The sequence below is a fragment of the Crocodylus siamensis genome, chromosome 3, assembly GCF_052110815.1.
Source record: "Crocodylus siamensis isolate JL-2025a chromosome 3, ASM5211081v1, whole genome shotgun sequence".
NCBI lineage: Eukaryota > Metazoa > Chordata > Crocodylia > Crocodylidae > Crocodylus > Crocodylus siamensis.
In genome coordinates this window covers 47328634-47346965 of record NC_143397.1, presented here as the reverse complement: position 1 = coordinate 47346965, position 18332 = coordinate 47328634, and the positions used below count along the sequence as shown (strand labels likewise).

Here is an 18332-nt window from a genome sequence, read left to right as displayed (position 1 = left end):
TAGCTTCAAGCAGCTCCTGGAAACACCCGGGAGCACAAAGAAAGCGACATGACTCCAAATGGCCAAATCCCCAACTGGGCTTGTATCTGAGGCACCTTCTGTAACTCTAATTAGTTTGCCATTTCAGAGGCTGCATTAAATTTTTAGCATTAACCGCTCCTGAACTGTGAACTACCGAATGGGATTATGTATATTAAATAAAACATGTGCTATAGACTCCCGCATATTTACACACTGGTGATACAGAGATACCCCCCTCCAATCCCATAAATATACATTGGGAATATAGAGTTGTAAACAGATATACATTCATATGTACACTTCCATGCATGCATATGGACTCTATTCATAGGGGTGTGTATGCATATAGCTTCTATATATATTTCCGCACACACCACACACGTGTCTTTATATGCGCACACACTCCCCATGAGCTGTGTGTGCACATACACCAACGCATTGCACTGCTACCTACATCCGGAGCTTATACATTGGCTGAACCATCCTCTGGTCTGTAATAAATATAATTATTATCCTATTAATCATGCATTAAGTAGGTTCATTCTTCTCTCACCTTTCACCCCCCCTTTATTTTTTTTTCATCTGGTTTCTTTTGCAGCTAGACCCAGCCAAAACAGCAGGTGCCTATGTTACGCTGTTATTGGGATAAATATATTCATCTCTGTTGAAAGCAGCCCTCTTTCTTTGGCAAATGAATCTCAGAGGTCCTCCTGAGACAGCTGAGGGGCTCTGTCTGTTTGTCTCTGTGCCTTTTGCATGCGTCCTGTGGAAATTGTCGACAGTTTGGAGGGATCCTAACCTTGATTTTTCAGCTTTGAGCTCCCTCTGGAAGCGGAAAGAGCAATTACTCCACATTACTGTACATCTTTTATTGCAGTGATAGATCGCAGGTATTTCAGCTGCTGCTATTGTCTGCAGCCCTCCCCGAGCCCTTCACTAGAGAAGCAGCTGCAGAGAAAGTCTTAGTTAACCTTCGCTGGACCGCAAGCAGCAGTGGCTGGAGCCTCTCGCTGGGTGAGGGCCCGATGCTGCGACGTGTGCTGAGCTCCTCCTGAGGGATGCTCAAGCCTCCCCCCTCCAGCCCAGGAGGGAGCTCAGCACCGCCTCCCAGCATCGGGGCTGGCAAGGCCTCCCAGTGTGGCCCCTCCCCGGCTACCCGCCCTGCATGTGCCACCCTGTGCCCATCTCCCTGTCAGGGCCAGCCTCGGGGGCGCTTCGTGGGGGACACAAAGCAGTCTCCTGCCGGCCGTTTCCGCTGGGCCTGAGCTAAGACAACTCCCCCCAGCCCCAGGCTTTCATAAGGCAAAATGGAAGTGAACATTTCCAGTCCCAGAAGCCTGTCTCCCCTCGCCCCCCCCCCCCACCCCTCCAGCTTTATTTGTACAGATGAGGTCTCTGTAGTGTGCGTGGGCGATTGACAAGGCTCCTGCACTGTGTGGCTGCACTGCCTCTATATGGGATCCCTGGGACAGAGTTGAAGGCTGAAGCCTTCGGGTCTTATTTACACCTGTGTGTATGCAATGCTATTATGCCACACACCGCAGATCAGTAGCTTTCCAACCGCCCCCCCTCCCCGGGCATCAAGGAATTGCATTGCCTCCCCACCCTTTCTCCTATGCGCTGCACCCACGCCCATAGCTTACACCCGCGTGTGCAGGGCTTTAGACATACCTTTATGGATCTCAGGAGTCAAAAGCGCCGTTGTAGCTAAAAGGGAGAGCTCTTTCTTATTTTGTTGTCAGGAGAGCTTTGCAGCGTATAACCCTCAATTGTGGTGTAACTTGTAAAACAGCTCGGGAAAAGAATTGAGGGGAGTGCAACCCTTATGAAAGCAATAAAGCATGTTTTCTACCTGGAGGTAGACGTAGGATAAGGACAGCTATTTAGATGTGGGAGCATATGCAAAAATGAGGAGAACCGAAGAAATACATAAAACATGAAGCAGGCAGAGCTTGTGTCTGGATGTGAAACGCCTGTGATGATTGTTTTTAATTTAAGCTATTTAACAGCCCTTTTGAAAGGAAGCCAGGATGTTCATTTCCAATGACTTACAAAGGTGCTGGGTGAAGGCAGCCTGCTAGGCTGTAGCATCACTGAATAGCATTAAACTGTGTCATGGATCAGTGTCATGATGACGTATGACACAACACAGGGGATCATTATGAGTGAGTAGCATAATAGACATGGAGAGTGGACCAAAGTCTCCTTGACAATTCTTACTCATATGTCTTGGGGGGATAGTTTTACATTTGTGATCCGTTTATTTGGAGCCAATTCTGAGAGAAAGACACGAAGCACATGCCTGAATCATCCTAAATGGGATGAAGATGGGCTTATGTAGCACAAAGAGGAAAATCTGAAGAGGTCACCAGTTTAGGTGCAAAGCACTTGGCAAAACACCTGCTGTATCTAATTAAACGGGATGCTCCTTCCTGCTCCAGCCAGGCTGAGAGAGATGGCTAAATTCCGTATTGCCTCGCTGCTGCACAGTGATTCACTGCGGTGTTAGTTAAGCGGTGCACACATTTCATAGCCCTTATTAGGACAGCCTCATATCAGCTCGTATCTCGAAGGATGTAACTGGTATCCTGTTTCTTTCTCACTGGCGTGTTTTGTGCCAGGATGTGCACTGAGAAGTGCTGAGATCTGAGAGCGGTAGGTAATAACTAGTCATGTTTGGATATTAATTGAGAAACATAAAGGAGTAATATCAACATGATTTCCTCCAGCAGACAAGCAGACCACGACACTATACATGGCTTATAAAACCGTTCAACTAAATGGGATCTCCTCTGTAATTCCTTCCAGCCTTTATCAACTGCAGCCCTTGTCTTGTTGGTACTTCCTAGGGAAATTCGTGGAGCAGGGGTTTTCTGGCGCAGTTTTTTTTTTTAAAGCAGTTCACATTCAAAAATGAAGCATCGGGTTAATTTCTAACCTGCCACCTCTCCCCGGTTCCAGGTATTTACCATCAGGTGTCTCATTTGGATACTTAAGCATTGGCACTGCTGGGCGATGAAGCCCAGCAAGGATTTTTGCGGCCACTTTCCAGTTTCCATTATGCGCACAATACAGAATATTTGAAGTTAGGCTCTGTTGACTCGAAATAATTTTCTTCGGGAAATTCAGCTAACAATTTTCTGAAATGGCTTTAAATTTCACGAGAGTAGGTTCGTAGGAGACCCTCTTTCCAGAGCTCATTCAGAGACATTTATCATCTAATACATACAGACGCCGACACGGGATGGTGGGGGGAAAGAGAGAGAGAGATAGCATTTATATCGCCAGTAGTAGAGCGGATACTATGTTCCTTGAAACAGGGATTGACAAAAGAAAAACCTCTCTTTAGCCAAACTATTCCCGCCCCCCAGCCTGATAACGAAAACCTGCTGATCCAGATGTTGTAATAAGTCCACTGAATGTGTGAGCAGGTAATGCAGGGAAGAGTGACATTGTTAACAGAAAACATCTAATTAACAATGACTTCATTTGATTGGAAGGATGAAAAAGCCTTTTTAAATCAATCCAGATTTACTGGCCTAAGCACAGCCAATTTATGAATATGGAGGCTGAATTGAATCTGCTTTCTTTCAAGATGTCATCCGAGGGGTAATAGTATAGGTGAAGTCATTTAGTTACACTGTGGAAACTTTTATAGTCCCTTTCTTGGGAATTTAATTCAGTGCTTCTTCATTTTATTAGGAACAGACTGACTCCATCAACTACGCTCTCCATGTTTAGAGGCACGACTGCTTGAAGCAATTAGGTTCACCAATTAGCATACTTCTACTGACCCCAGCAACAGCACCGGGTCCTTATATTCTCCATTTCCCAAGGAAGGGGAAGATGGGATAAAACAGGCATCCCAAGCAGAGGCAGTCTTCCGCAGACTCGGTAATGCCACGGCGGTCCCTCACCGGGGTTTGGTCCGTGTGGGGTAGGTTTCTAGCAGGCAAAACCACTCCCAGACGTCCCCCTTGCTACATACTAGGACTGAAGAGCTGGAAGGCCATGGGGGAAACCCTGCTGGGGTCTGTGCAATGGAAGCAGATCACTGAGGGACGGGGATGATGAAGGGGGAAGTAGGAAACTCATAGTAATCATGAGGGCACAGGGTTGACACTCAGGAGCGGGGGGTGGGGGGACTTCTAGGTTCATGGAGACCAGTCAACCTCTGGGTCTGGATCTGGAGGACCCAGATCTGGGTCACACTGCATATTATGCAGTTAGCTAAGCCTCATCCAAACTTTTGTTGGGTCCTATTATCCCCCTGTTAGCAGTGGAGGAGCCAACCATGAGGGAGAGGTTCAGGTGGGCCACACTCAGCAAGTGAGGATAAGCATTTAGGGGTCCTGGCTGTGAACACTAGCCAGGTGTGAGCCAGGGGCTGTGCCAGGCTAGGTGGGCTACTGCTGGGGTCCCGACAGCAGTGCGAGCCCCGACTGGCTGGCTGCCCTACTCCACGTAGGTCCTTCTGGCCTTCAGCAGGCTTTGACTCCCTGGCTTTGCTGGGGCGTCGCCTGGAAGCTCCCAGCAGATCAGGGGGTTGGCTGTAACTATGTTGCTCTAGGGCCATAGGCAGGCAAGGGTCTTTGGGGAGATGTGCTATCTTTCGTTAGACCAGCTAAGTAGTTGGAAATCAAGTTCTTCGCAAGCTTCCGCGCGCGAGCAGTCTCCCTGTGCCGGAAGAGGGGTGCTTGTGCCCGGAAGCTTGCAAAGCTCCTGGTTCCAGCTGCTCCGCTGGGCCAACACAAGAGCCCCCAGCTCCCCAGAGAGCCTGTCCAGCAGATCAGGGAAGTTAGCCACCGCGGCGAGGGGGTTTGCTCTTGCGATCCCAAGGGGGACGCCTCTTCCCCAGCAAAGCACTGGGGCTCACAGCAGGGCAATTTAACAAGGGACTCATCCACATCCAGATCCAGATCCTTGATCAGCATCTCAGCGAGGGCCTAGAGCTGAAGATTGATCATTAGGACCCCCCCCCGCCGCACTGTGAGAGCATCAGGACCATCCAGGGGGGCTGGGGGCTGCATGCCTGGGCTCTAGCTTGGAAACAGCTTCTCTGCAGCCTCCGGGACTCCCCAGCCCTTACTCAGAGCCCGTTTCTCTCCTTCCTTTCAGCTCAGGCTGCTGTGAGCTGACCGGCTTTCCTAGTGCAGAGCCCCCCCCCGACTTCCCAGCCAAGTCGGTCCGGACGATCCCGCTCCCAACGCCTGACCCTGGACAGCAGCAGGCGGGACAGAGTCCCCCGCAGGGGGAGGTGGTATTTGGGAGCGCGTGAAGGCAAAGCCCCGTCCCATTTCGGAGCAATGCATGACTGGGTTTCGGAGACTTAGGGAAACGCGGGGGGACCCGGCAGCCGGCTCCCAGCACCTGCCAGCATGGCGCCCCGGCGCAGCCCCGCTCCCCGCCGGCAAGGCTCGGGAAGCGACTGGTGGGAAATGCCGAGGCACAGGGGACCCGGCTGCCCCTCCCGAGCGACCTGCCCCATCGCTTGAAGCCGGCGGCGGGGGGAGAGGAGAGGAGGGCTCCTCGCCCTGCAGCCAGCGCCGCGCCGGGCAAGCGGGGCAGACTTAGCTCGTGCTGAAACGGCCAGGGCGGGGGGAGCAGATCCCTCAGCCGCTGCCGGCAGGGCAAGCTTGTCATTTCAGATCATTTTAGATCCTCCGGCTTCAGGGAGAGGCGGCGGCAGGCAGGGGCCCGCCGGAGGACTTGCACAGCCACCTGCCCAGCGCCCTTCAAGGTCCCAGTGGCCGGGCACTTCCATCCTGCCGGGCCACTCGCCCCTGGCTTCCCGACACCGCGGAAGAAAAATCTTTATAAAACGAAATAGGCAATCAACTGAAATCTATCCTCTTTAAATAAACTGATTCCTTAGTATGTTCCCAGTGTTGGTGTAAGTTGTTGTCTGTGATGTCCCCCAGGGCTCTTTCCTCTGCTCTCTGATTTGGTGTATAAAAGCAGCTCTGAATGATGGATTACTGTGTCATTGCAGCCTGCGAAGGATTAATTTGTTTCATTGATTTCTCTTTAGGCAGATTGCCAGAATTCGCCGCTTCCCACCTTTCCCCGGGACTTCCAGCAGTAATAGACAGTAATAGCCTAAGACAAATCAGCCCATTCTTGTAAAAATAGAAACACAAAATCCTGAAGTCCCAAGAAAGCCATAAAGAAGTCCCCCCCACCCTCCTGTGCTGTAAAACTGTTTTTTTTTAAAAAAGAAAATAAAAGAAGTTTCTTTTTTTAATGATTTGTTTTTAGTGTGTGTGTGTTCAGTAAAATAAATCGGAGTGAACCTAAATAATGAGGGAGCATTCCGGAGTATTTTATTCATGTGTAACAGCAGGGTTCGGTTTCATTTAAGAAAGACTTAAACCCAAGGGTTATATCATGGGACACCCAATAGCTAATCTATTATCGATCTGTCGGTCTGTCTAGGCTATTGCAAAGACATGTGGCTTATGTCAGGGCTCAGGGTCTGATGCGGGGAGAGGTGGGGCTGAACTCTTTCGGAGTGAACTGTCTGTAAGTTTTAAGAGAATTTGTCTGGAAAATAAAAAAGAGGCCTTGAAAAATTTGCCCAGGGTAGAGAAGCAATGGAGACAGACAGACAAGGCTTTCAAGGCAGAGGAGGGGAGAGGCGACTTAGGAGCCCTTGCCACTGTTGTGTGTTTTACTCTGTCCCCACAAGAGAAGTGGGGCTGCTCCATGCGCAGACATGGGTCAGCTGTGCAAATCTATTTGTTTTCACAACGCAGTGATGAAAATTGTATTGATTTAGTGTTCTCGAGTTAAACTTTATATGTAATTAGTCGTGTAGTAAAAAGTAATATTGTCATGTGTTAATGTATTTTCTTCCCGGGCTTATGTAAAGCCATACCACGCTGGAACACCTGCTTTCGACAGCACGGGCGGGCAGAGCAAACATTTTATTTCCTTTCTATATTTGCAATCTGACGATAAGCTCTCAATTGCTCCTTTGAAATGAACAGAAAGTATTCTCCTACCACCTACCATGTACCTGATTCACATGCAATCTCTCAAAGTTCCCAAAGTCCCAAACCTTTTTTTTTCCCTACAGGAAGAAAACAAGAGTTTCAAACTTTCTCCTTCACTTATGGGGTTCTGCATTTCATGTTAAATAAAAGCCTTTAGATGGGAACATTGCTGGTTTTCTATGATCTGATTCCAGAAAGTGTTCCTTGTCATACCTAAGCAGCATTTTTTGGTGTCCACTTCCCTCTTCTACAGCTGTTTTATTCCAAATAGCCTCAATTGTTAATGTACTGGAGAATGGCACCAGCTCTATGTTAAACAATGCCCCCTTCCCTCATGTTCTGTGACTTCTTCCCTTTTTGGAATAATAAACCAAGCACTGACCAACAGTTGAATTTCTGATAGATTTTACTGTGAAGGAACTTAGAAGGTAAAGACATTAAAATAGTAAAACCTGAAAAAAACCCACTGTCTCTTGCTGTCATAGCCAGGACATAGAGCATTTCTACTCTGAGGCTTATTTGTGCTTAGCAATAGACAGTATTGTTAACCAAGAGCATTCCTTTAAAATTAAGAGATTTAAGTGAGAAATGAGAATACTTTCCAGTGGGAAAACCTAGTTTTTACATCTGGCTGCTTTCTTCAGACTTCTGCAAAACCTTTTTTGCTGCATTCCTTTCTGACTGTTTGCTAATTACTAAGAAAGTTTTATTTTGGGGAAAAATGATTCCTGCACTGGTAGATTGGAGTCAGAAGAGTAAATCTATTCCCTCCCCTTTCCTATGTCTACAATAAAAGATGAATTCCAATAGAATCTAAACTTCAAAGCTTAAAAGAAGCTTTGAGAGAAATAGAGTATGTTGGATTAGCAAACATTAACCTCTTACATAGTTCAGGACAACTGTATGACTCTCAGACCTATACTAAATGCATTATCCCTGTCCCTCATTCAACTGCAAGCAGTTTGTGTGAAGAGGCAGGCCCCACAGGAAAATATAACATACTAATATAAGAAAAATATTCATGCTGAACTAAGTTCTACTTTCCTAGGCATGTACATTTTTTTTTATTTGATTATCATTTTTTTCTTCAATGTGCGGATTAGATTAAACCTTAGCACTGGATTCTACTGCGTAAGACCACACACACAATTTCCAGCTGTGACCTTGGGATCAGGCTATCTTTGGGCAAAATGGAGAGTTTTCCTATGCCAATGTTGGATTTACACATAGTGAAAGATTATTTAGACTACCCACATGGTGCTCTGAATCCCTATAGGTTTCTCAATGACTCTACATTATTAACACATCTACTCCCACATAGTTGATTTCTGGGAGAGTTGTGCATCACCAGAATAAATCTCTCTCCAAGAATCTGGTATCAAGATTACATTTTTGAAGCTATTTTTTAGAACTTGTTACTATTCAAGTAGTGCAAATATATTGGACGGAAATACAGCTTGATCATTTGCTGGGTATGCTGCATTAGATAAAAACATCGGCTGTGTCCAGACAAGTGGGGCCGTGCAGTGTCTGTGGCATTACATCTACACATTCAGCTGTTCTCCATGCTGCAAGATAGTAGCATAGGGTTTTTTTGACCCTGGGAGATCCTGGGGTAAAGAAAAATGTGGAGTGGCACACAGGTGCAGCACACACCATCCCAAATGGGAGCCTGGCCAGCCAGAGCCACCCTCCGGCTACCAGCCAGACTCCCAGCGGTAGGACTGTTGCTGCTGCTGCCCCAGGAGGTCCCAAGGACCCCAGGTAAGGTGGCTGGGGCCAACCTAGTGCTGGCCCACACCTCCCTTACCCCACCCGGGGTAACCTGCCGCACTCCAGAGGGCATGTGGGACAGGCATTCCTTGGGGGACAAACAGCAGTGGCACAAGGTATGTCACTGCTTCTTGTCCCCAGGGAAACAGCCATTCATGCTTATGTGGATATGGCCATTGTGTCCATTTGTCAGAGATTATTTTATACAGAAAAATTCACTGGTGGGAATGAAGTGATTTTTGCCATCAGTGGAACACAGCAGAATCAGTACTGTAGGAAAAGCTACTTTTTAAAAGACAATACTGGGTGTGTCTATACGTGTAATTAATGTGAAGCAATAAACTCCAGCTCAACCAGTGCTGGAGTTTATTGCTCCTGGGTGCCCATTTGAACATGTGTCTGGGACCACAGCATGATGAGCTTGGGTGGAGTAGCCCCAGCTGGCAGGGAGCTGGGGGGGGTCAGCCTGCCAGCCCTGAGTCACTCCAATCTAGCTCAGTGTGCTGCTGAGGGGGTGGCTGGGGCATGATGGTGCTCTAGTGTGGGGCTAGCTGGCAGGCAGCCCCTGCACTGAAGCACCCCTGAGCCCCAGCCAGCATCTGGGTTACCGTCTACACATGCATTGCTGCAGAGTAAAGAACTTCACTTCAGTATTTACAAGTATTATCCTGTGGTAGAGTGAATTAGTCTGCTCTATCCTAATAGCAATGCACATGTAGATGGTGACATTTTATTGTGGAGCTAATTAGGCAGCTCTGCAGTAAATGTCTTGTGTAGATATGCCCACTGAAAACAGACTATTTTATATGCATGTGAACATTAATAATTTGCATGGAAAAAATACTTTGGTATCACAAAATGGAGCATCAGAGCATCTCACTTGGGATCCTTAGCCATGCAGGGCATGTCCCCATGTGCAGGGGTGTGCACTTGTAGAGGCACAAATAGCAGCAGCACAAACTTGTGCCCCTTTGTGCCCCATTGCACACCCCTGCACATGTGCTTCAGTGCACAACAAATTGTCCCAGGTAAGGGTAGGGGAGGCTGGGGCCAGCACCTCTGCTGACCCCAGCAGTATTACCTGGTGTCCTGGTGCAGCAGAGCATGGATTCAGTAGCACAGAGCCTGGACAGCAGCCAGAGGGTTGCTCTGGATGGCCAGCCCTCCATCTGTTCCAGTGCGTGCTACTGATATGTGCTTTGTGCCACTTTTTTCCTAAGGGTATTTTTTTACCTTACCAGGAAATCCTGGTAGCAGATTTTGCCACCATGCTGCAAATTTGCAGTGTGGTACATGTTTTCACATTCTCTGTGGTGCCACAAAACAGTTTGGTGTGTAACAGACCGCACACCCTGCACATTCAGACCCTCCTCTAAGGGAATCCACTGGCCTGAGATAGCTGCCTTTGCTCTGTGTGCAATTCTTGCTTAACAATGTCCAAAACAGCATGCCATGCAAGATGGCCAACAGAAATGTTGGGGGAATATTAAGTCTTAGCCCCCTTCCCTCCATCACTCAGAAACTGTCACTGTATTGTAGATTTGTAGCCCTGAGCCCTTCATTGGATTTGGGTGCCTAAGGCCTTTCTTTTGAAAGGCAGCCAGAGGAGGAGGTTTCTATACCCTTTCCTCCATTAGCTCAGTGATTAGAGCACTCACCCAGAATATGGGAGATTTGGATTCACATCCTAACTCTGTTGAGGGAATTTGAAATCACATTTCTCACCAACGGCGGGGAGGCACTCCATTCTCTTGAAGTTGTTCTTCTTTTCATGATGTAATTAATACTAATTTGGCCAGAAACTACCATATGAAAATTTGACCCTAGAGCCTAATGGTTATCTGATTTTCTGGGACATGAGACTTGTTGGTTCAGATCCAGTCAAGCAAAGGAGAGAACTGAACCAGGCATTGCGTATCCTGGGTGAGATTTCTACCTGGCTAAAAAGAAGTTACTGGCTAAAAAGGAAGGGTGTGGTTGGGAGGCACCATCACCTTCTCATCCATCTACATTTTGGCCAGATCCCAATCTCTTAGTTACATTCTCAGAATGCCTATGAGACCAGCAGGTGGGGAAATGCATGCCTAGTAAAAACTAACAGGGTTCAGTTCGACGCCAGTGATCGCAACACTGTCAATAGTTATCAAATGATTAAGGCCATTCTAAAAATTCCTAGAAGCAGAGGTTAGGTAAGAGGTGAAAGTTAATGTTGGAAACTTAGCTGGCTAAGGGATTGAGGTACTTCAGAGTGCGGCAGCAGTACAGCAGGGATTTTGAAGATTTTAATTTTGGACTTCAGTGTCTAAAGTGGCAGTTTTGTGGGATGTAGATACCTAAGTGATTTTGTGGATCCATTTAGCCTCTAAAGTAATGTTAGGTGCCAGGCCATAAATAAAGACAGATGTGTGATAGGCAGTCAAACTGGCTGAAGCTTTTATTACTCCTAAGCAGTTGAACTACATTGAACAAACTAATCCCCAGCAGGGATGACCTTGTAGAACAGACACAAGCAAGTAACTGGTATGCATTTTAAACCAGCACAGTTGTGGGAAACACTACTAAAGTCAGCACAGCTGGCAAGACTCACCCGGGGGCTGAACGCAGGCACTGCAGTGGTTCAGTCTGGTGTGCTAGGTTCAACCTTCATCCAAAGTTAATGATGAGGTCTTATCCTCTACATGTTAGAAGTTGTTCAGCATGAGAGCACAAACGGAGCTAGTAACTTGATCCAACAGCTTCCTTAGATCATGCTTTGTCAACACAGGCTACCTGCCTGGAAACAAATCAGTAAGCAGACACCACAACAACACACAACCTGCACCACAAACAGATGGTCATGGCAAGGTCTCTAGTCTCCTAGGGAAGGGTGAGATACACTGCAGAGAAAGATACATTTCTGTAAAGCTAAATCAAGCAGAAAATCCGAGCGGGATTTTCTTCCCTGATTCCAAGACATTGGCATTCTAATGCCAGAGATCTAAATGACGAACCTGCAGCATAAGCAGTGTTATGAAGACATAGCAGTGCCTCTGAGATGGAAAACATCAGTCCTTGGACATAAGAAAAAAAAATCAATACAGGAACTGGTAAAAATAATTCTGACAAAACAGTTTGTTTTGAAGAATGTTGATTTGATAGACCTCAAAATGCTACACAGGAAAGCACCAATTTCATTAATTTTTTTTTGTGGTGAAACTTCAAAACATTTTCTCCAGATAAGCTCAAAATAGTTCACTTTGACTTTTTAACTTTGTCACATGTTATAACTTAACCGTCAAGGCAAAGTTAAATCAAAACCGTCTTACCTTATTAAAACGGAAACTTTCAATAAGTTTGGAATACATTATTTGGTTTGTTTCATAACAAAATCTGAATTTTTTGATTTCCATCCCCATATGAGATGATGCCAAGTTTCACATCTGACAATTTTCTACAGGAAACAAGTTTTGTTTGTTGGTCAACTCCACCAGGCAGAGGGAATACCATCATTTGGAGAGAGGAAAACAACATTGTTTTTTCACGTGGGCACATTGGCAATGAAGCCTTACTAAAGCAGCATACAACCCATTGTATAAGTGTCATAAAAAGATTGGAGGACTGTAGGCCCAGCTACTAGACAGAATTGATAAGTAGCCACTGAAATTAAAGTGTAATTTTTCTGTCAGGACCCCGAACATCTGACCTGACTTATTCAAGACATCCACAACAGCAGAGAGCAGCTCCCTTCTTCCCTCAGAGGCATATATGCATGCATTCATACTTGTATTTGCCCATATGCGTGAGAGTAGGCAGACAGCTGCCAGACTCAACGCAAGCTCTAAGATCTTCACTTGCTCTGCTGAGAAAAGTAACTTGGCCTTTCTGGATCTCCAGCCAGACTCTTGCCAGTCCCCAAAGTAAGCCTAAAACTACCAGGGTTAGAATAAGAGAAAGCTAGTTTGCCGAGGCTTTCACACTTGGCTGGAATGGTGTGTAGCAATAATTCCATGGAAAATTAGTTTTCCCAGCTAAGAACACTATTTCATTTGTCTTGGGGGTGGAGGAGGAGGGAAAATTAGTCACAATTTCTGTTGTGTGAGTGTCTAAAAGTCTGCTGAATTTTATTTAGTTCTCCAGGATTTTTTTTTTAAATTCAGCTAAAAAGCTCACTGATTTCAATTACTACCTGACATGGGACTCAAAAGGTTAATACTCAAACAGTTTTGAACAGTATTTAGAAAGGAAGTATGGTCTCTTGCCCATCCATTAACCTCTGCTATTATGGGGCTTTTATACCAATGGTAGTAAAATTCACCTCCCTGTTGCATGCGTTGTTATATCAAAGATCAAAGTGCTTTGGTTTGCTAAAACATGGAAAGTATAGGATAATTAAATCTATTAGTTTTGTTAAAACTCAGTGTTTAATGAATAACAAATTTCTCCTCATCTACAAAGGGCACATACACCAGTGCCAAAGATTAATGAACAGGAATCTGTTATTTTAGTTTTTACAGGCATCACTGTATTGATACTGTATTTTTTTGAGAGCACCAGAAGTCAGAAGTACATGACTTACAACACCAGAGCCTCATTACACAATTGCAGGCACTGTATTAAAAATGCTAGGATTCTGCCTAGTTCCAGTGCTTTTGCATAGCTGTTAGAATTAGTTGCACCATTCATTTCTCTCACTTTGGGCTACATTAAACGGAGTTAAAGAAATATAGTTTTGGCTCCAAGCAGCTTTTCAGTTTTAGTACATTTAAGAGTGCTGAGAAAATCACTATCATTAACAAAGCCATACAGTAGAGTGCTTTTCTGTGCTATTTCTGATCTGGCTTGCATTGCTGGAGTATGCAGCTATGTGAAGGTAGCTGGGTGGCTTATATGCAATAAGCTCATAGAAACAGAGTGATTCATAGCTAGACATTGATGGGACTGTTTGCATTAACCAGGTGATCAGGATTTGATCCCACCCTGTAGTGAAATTGCCTTCATTCTCTAGGGCTGCCAGGATGAAACCATTCACAATTATTAGAGGTCACAATTGAACAAAGAATTTATATCCATTGATTTCAATCAGACTTCAGTATTAAATAAGTGACTTGCTGTATCAGGGCCTAATCCAGGAAAGAGTTCAAATCAGACCAGAACTAGAACCTGTGCTGATATTTCAGACTTGCTGCTGAAGACATAAAATGATGAAGTACTGTAAGGTTTACGTTCTTTCCTTAAGTGACTTTTTACCATTCTGAACCATTTTTAAAGGTGACATTGTCAGGTCAAAAGTACACATCAAAACACCCCCTTTCCCCCACCCCACCTCACCCCACAATCAACTCTATACCTTCTATGTTTTAGCAAACTGAAGCACTTTGATCTTTGATATAACAACACATACATAGATTACCTTTACTATGTTTCTTTTCTCTATAGGCAATAGGGTCACATCCTCATGAGCAAGAATGTGCACTTTCCTGGGGAAAAATAGCAGCAGCACATATTTGTGCTCTGTTACTTGTCCCTGGGGTATGCCCCTGCATGTGTGCTCTGGTGTGTGGCAAGTTGCCCTGGGTGGGATAGGGGAGGCTGGGACCAGCACCTGGTCTGGCCCCAGCAGCCTTACCTGGAGTCCTAGGGGCCTTCCAGGCTGCAGTAGCAGTGATCTGGGTGCATGGAGTGCCAGCCAGACTGTGGCTCTGGCTAGCCAGGCTCTGGTTTCAAGTGGTACACGCTGCCACCATGTATGCCATCCTGCTTTTTTCTGGCATGTTTTTTTTTCTAATACTGGGAGATCCCAGTGCCAAGAAAACCTGCTGTGCTGCTAATTTGCAGTGCAGTGAACACATGTATGTGTGGTGCGTATGGTTTGTGGTGCTGTAGATAGGTTTATGGCATTGCAAACCTCACTTGTATGCTTGTCTGCATGCACCCTAGGAGTTTTGCCTCTGAACTGTTTGCCCCAACACTGCAATATTATAACAAAATGCATTTAACAATAGGGTTTTTTTTTCAGTATTTATGCTGCTTTTCTTTTCCCCCCCTTTCGGCCTTTTTCTTAAGTTTAACTGGGTGTTACATTTCACTAGTTTAATTTTAAAAATCAGGCTCTGGTCTTATTGCCTTGGTGTAATGCTGGTATGTATGGACTAGCAATATCATTGTGGATTTATGTTAAAAATTGAGATAGTTTCATTAGAATATTTTAAAAAGCTTTTTTGGGATTTTTACAAAACTTGTGTCCAAAAGAGTACTTCTGCAAAACTTAAAATCACAGTCTAAATCTCATCTGACAGGGTCCCTTTAAAAATTATTACCTCTTTTAGAGGTGGTATAAAACTTCAGCTCTGATCTTTAAAAGGTACCAAGAAAATTTCTGTAAAACTAGGGAGGACTAACCATTGGCCACACTCCAATTTGACTAATTACATCCTGCCTTCTGGAAGTGAAGTTTATTTGGGGTTTCCTCCAAAGCCCACTGAAGTCAAGGGGAAACTTCTCATTGATTTCAACTGACTTTGAATCAGGCCCTTGGAGAAGGTACTCTCAGTTCTGCAATGAATTGCCATGTAGTTTTAAGTTGCCACATTCAAGTCCAGAGCCTGGGTTGCATTTCTTTGCTGGATGAATGTATGTGCATCTTCCTTGTATTATTTTTTAATGTAGAATTAGCCTTTGGTTTTTATGTAGATTCTGATTTCCACATCTGGATTGCAGACAAAGAGCTTGTAAAGTGCATATGATCCTTGTGCAACACCAACATGATTACAAATGTATAATGCATTTGCATGTATATGTTACATTCAGTGAATGTAATTTTATTATTTAGCTAGATACATTTTAAACAAAATTACATACATAGAAAGAATAAGTGGCAAAAATATTTAATAGATACATTCCATACATTTTACATTGGGCAACACGCCAATAATGACACAGATATCACAGCGTGAAAGATCTAGTTACTTTTAGAAAATGGTTTTGCTTAGATCAGACATCAGAATATGTAAAATATTATGATTAAAATTAGAATTTAACTATAAACAAAAACACAACTGGACACCAAATAGAAGGGTGACATTTCTCAGCTCATACTATGTTTTCCTGTGTAATATCAACTGTCTATTTAACATTCACATTCCTATAGTAAAAATCCATGAAGAAAAAACAAACTTAAAATTCTAAATTTTTATATTTAAACAATATATGGGCACCAAACTTTACCCCCTGCATAAACAATGTAAGGTTTAGGGTAATTTATATTTCCTTGTTTATATTTGTAATTGGATTACTGTTAAAAATCCATAGTTTGAGGTCACATGCTATTTGCCTCTCAGATTATAGTATAAGATGATTTTTAGCAAGGGAAATAGGGTGAAGATGTTACACAGATGCTGTGCTATATGAATTATGGCATTTCTACAGTTATAAAACAACTCAAGAAAATGTACTGTAACAATATGATCTATACCAGGATTGATTACCTTAAAAAATCTTTCAAGAGGAAAAACAGAACAAAAAAAAGAGAGAGAGATAGATTGTTTCTATTGATGCTCTACATCCTAAATGGTATGGCTTCCATGGATATAATCTAGCATTTAGTTGTTATGTACAATGGTCACTCTATTTGTATAATCATTACAGACATTAAAAAGTCAAATATATTCCTCCTAGTAAATATGCATAGTTTAATTTGTTCTGTGGAAAGAGAGACAACTATCAGAAATAGCAATAAAAGTCACATAATGAAATAAGAATACTGGAAAATCCAAGGATTTTAGAATGGTCCATTATTCATTCAATTCCTGGCAGCCTTTATGATTACAAATCACTTGATTGACTAACTAGACATTCTCAAAGTGAATTATGAATCAGGTTCATTTTTCCTGGTTGAGAGTTGGTACATGTTGTAACTCTTCTACTTTGTGATATATCAAGTTCTTGTAACAGTAATAAGAGATATAATCAACTCTTTATTTCAGGACAAATAAATTGCCTTTTCAAAAATGAAATGTGGTTGCTAACATTTTAACAGTGTGCAATGTAACTCCTTCCTGCTATTCTCAGAGTGCAATCTGCTGTGATGACATAGCTTTTAAGTATTTGACTTTGCTGAAATTATTTTAAGAGTCTTATACCTGCAGTCAATGCCCACTGACCTCAATAGAAATTCTACACTTCAATCTAGCATACAATCCTTTCCTTTGAGAAAAACAAGTCTCTACCATCTAAATATGGGGCCATATTTTTCCCTTTCGTAGTCACATCTGACTGTCTCAAATCTATGCCTGGAAACACTGAATAGTTTTAAAGCTGTTTACATTTTCTTTGAAAATAAGTAAAAATGAATCCCTGCTAAAGTGTGCTTGACCCGTGGAAGGAATCAAAACATGTGGAAGAGGTGATATTTTTTTATTAGATCAACTAGATATTTGCAAACAAAATCTCTTTATTTGCAAGCTTTTGGGTGCACTCACCCTTCTTCAGGCATAGGAGAAAGCAAAGATTGTAAAATTTCTCCTAGGTGGAAAAGAAAATTCATGTTTTCACAAACAATTTCAGATGAATTTTTGTTTCCACCCAGGATAAATGTTACAATATTTGCTTTCTCCAATGCCTGAAGAAGGGTGAGTGTGCCTGAAAGACTGCAAATAAACATTTTTTTGTTGTTGCAAATATCTAGTTGGTCTAATAAGAGATACCACCTCTGCCATGAGTTGTGATTCCTTTTGCCAGTAGAGCAATATGGCTACAAACCTGTATACCTTGACCTGTGAGTCTCTTTGCCTGAAAAAAACTCCAGTGTTAAAATTATGCAAGTGGAACGACTGGAAGATTGGGATGGGAGTTATAGGTAGAACAAAAGCACAATCAGATCTCCGTCAAATGTGTGGGATGCAGTTTATTACAGAAGAGCAAAAAATAGATTGATATTGGACCCTGCTTGGGTCTGCAAAGTGGTGGACAGTGCAATAAGCATCCTTGCCTTGGTCCCATGTGCCAGGCCACAATTAATAACCTTGCACTCTGCTTTTCCCTGCCTTTTCCTAATGCTCCCTATATGGGAAAGGACAGGCTTCTGCACCAACCAGCAAAGCTAGCTGCTATATGAGGAAGTGGCTAAAGGGATGTGGCTCTGGCACCAATGATGTTAGACAGATTGGGCACTAGGCACACATTCTTCTCCATTTATTGGCCGTGCCTGTGGATTTAGGCACCAATTTGTGATTCCATCCTGTTCACATTCCTGAAAATCCACCAGTTCATCTACTTGTGTAACATGCCATCCACTGAGCCTTCAGACTGACTTTGGGACTAGAGAAGGGCAAAATAAAATCACACTTAGGCACCTACATCCACTTGTAGGCCTAATAGTGGACCAGAATTTAGCTTACTGTTTACAATCTTTCTCAGACCTGAAGATCTGCAGCTGTGCTTGCTAGAATAGTAAATCTCACTACTGAACCACACACTAGGTTGTATTCGGAAGTCCCAATACAGCTCCTAATTTTCACACAGGAGAGAAAAAATTGCCAATTAGAGAGCCTAAGCCAGAATTCAAGT

The 18332-nt window shown here is 43.9% G+C and overlaps 1 long non-coding RNA gene across 1 annotated transcript in view; it reads left to right on the top strand.

Moving 5' to 3' along the window:
* Positions 1–18332, top strand: part of LOC149868245 (uncharacterized) — a 94178-nt gene that overhangs the window by 8523 nt on the left and 67323 nt on the right. The window lies entirely within an intron of this gene.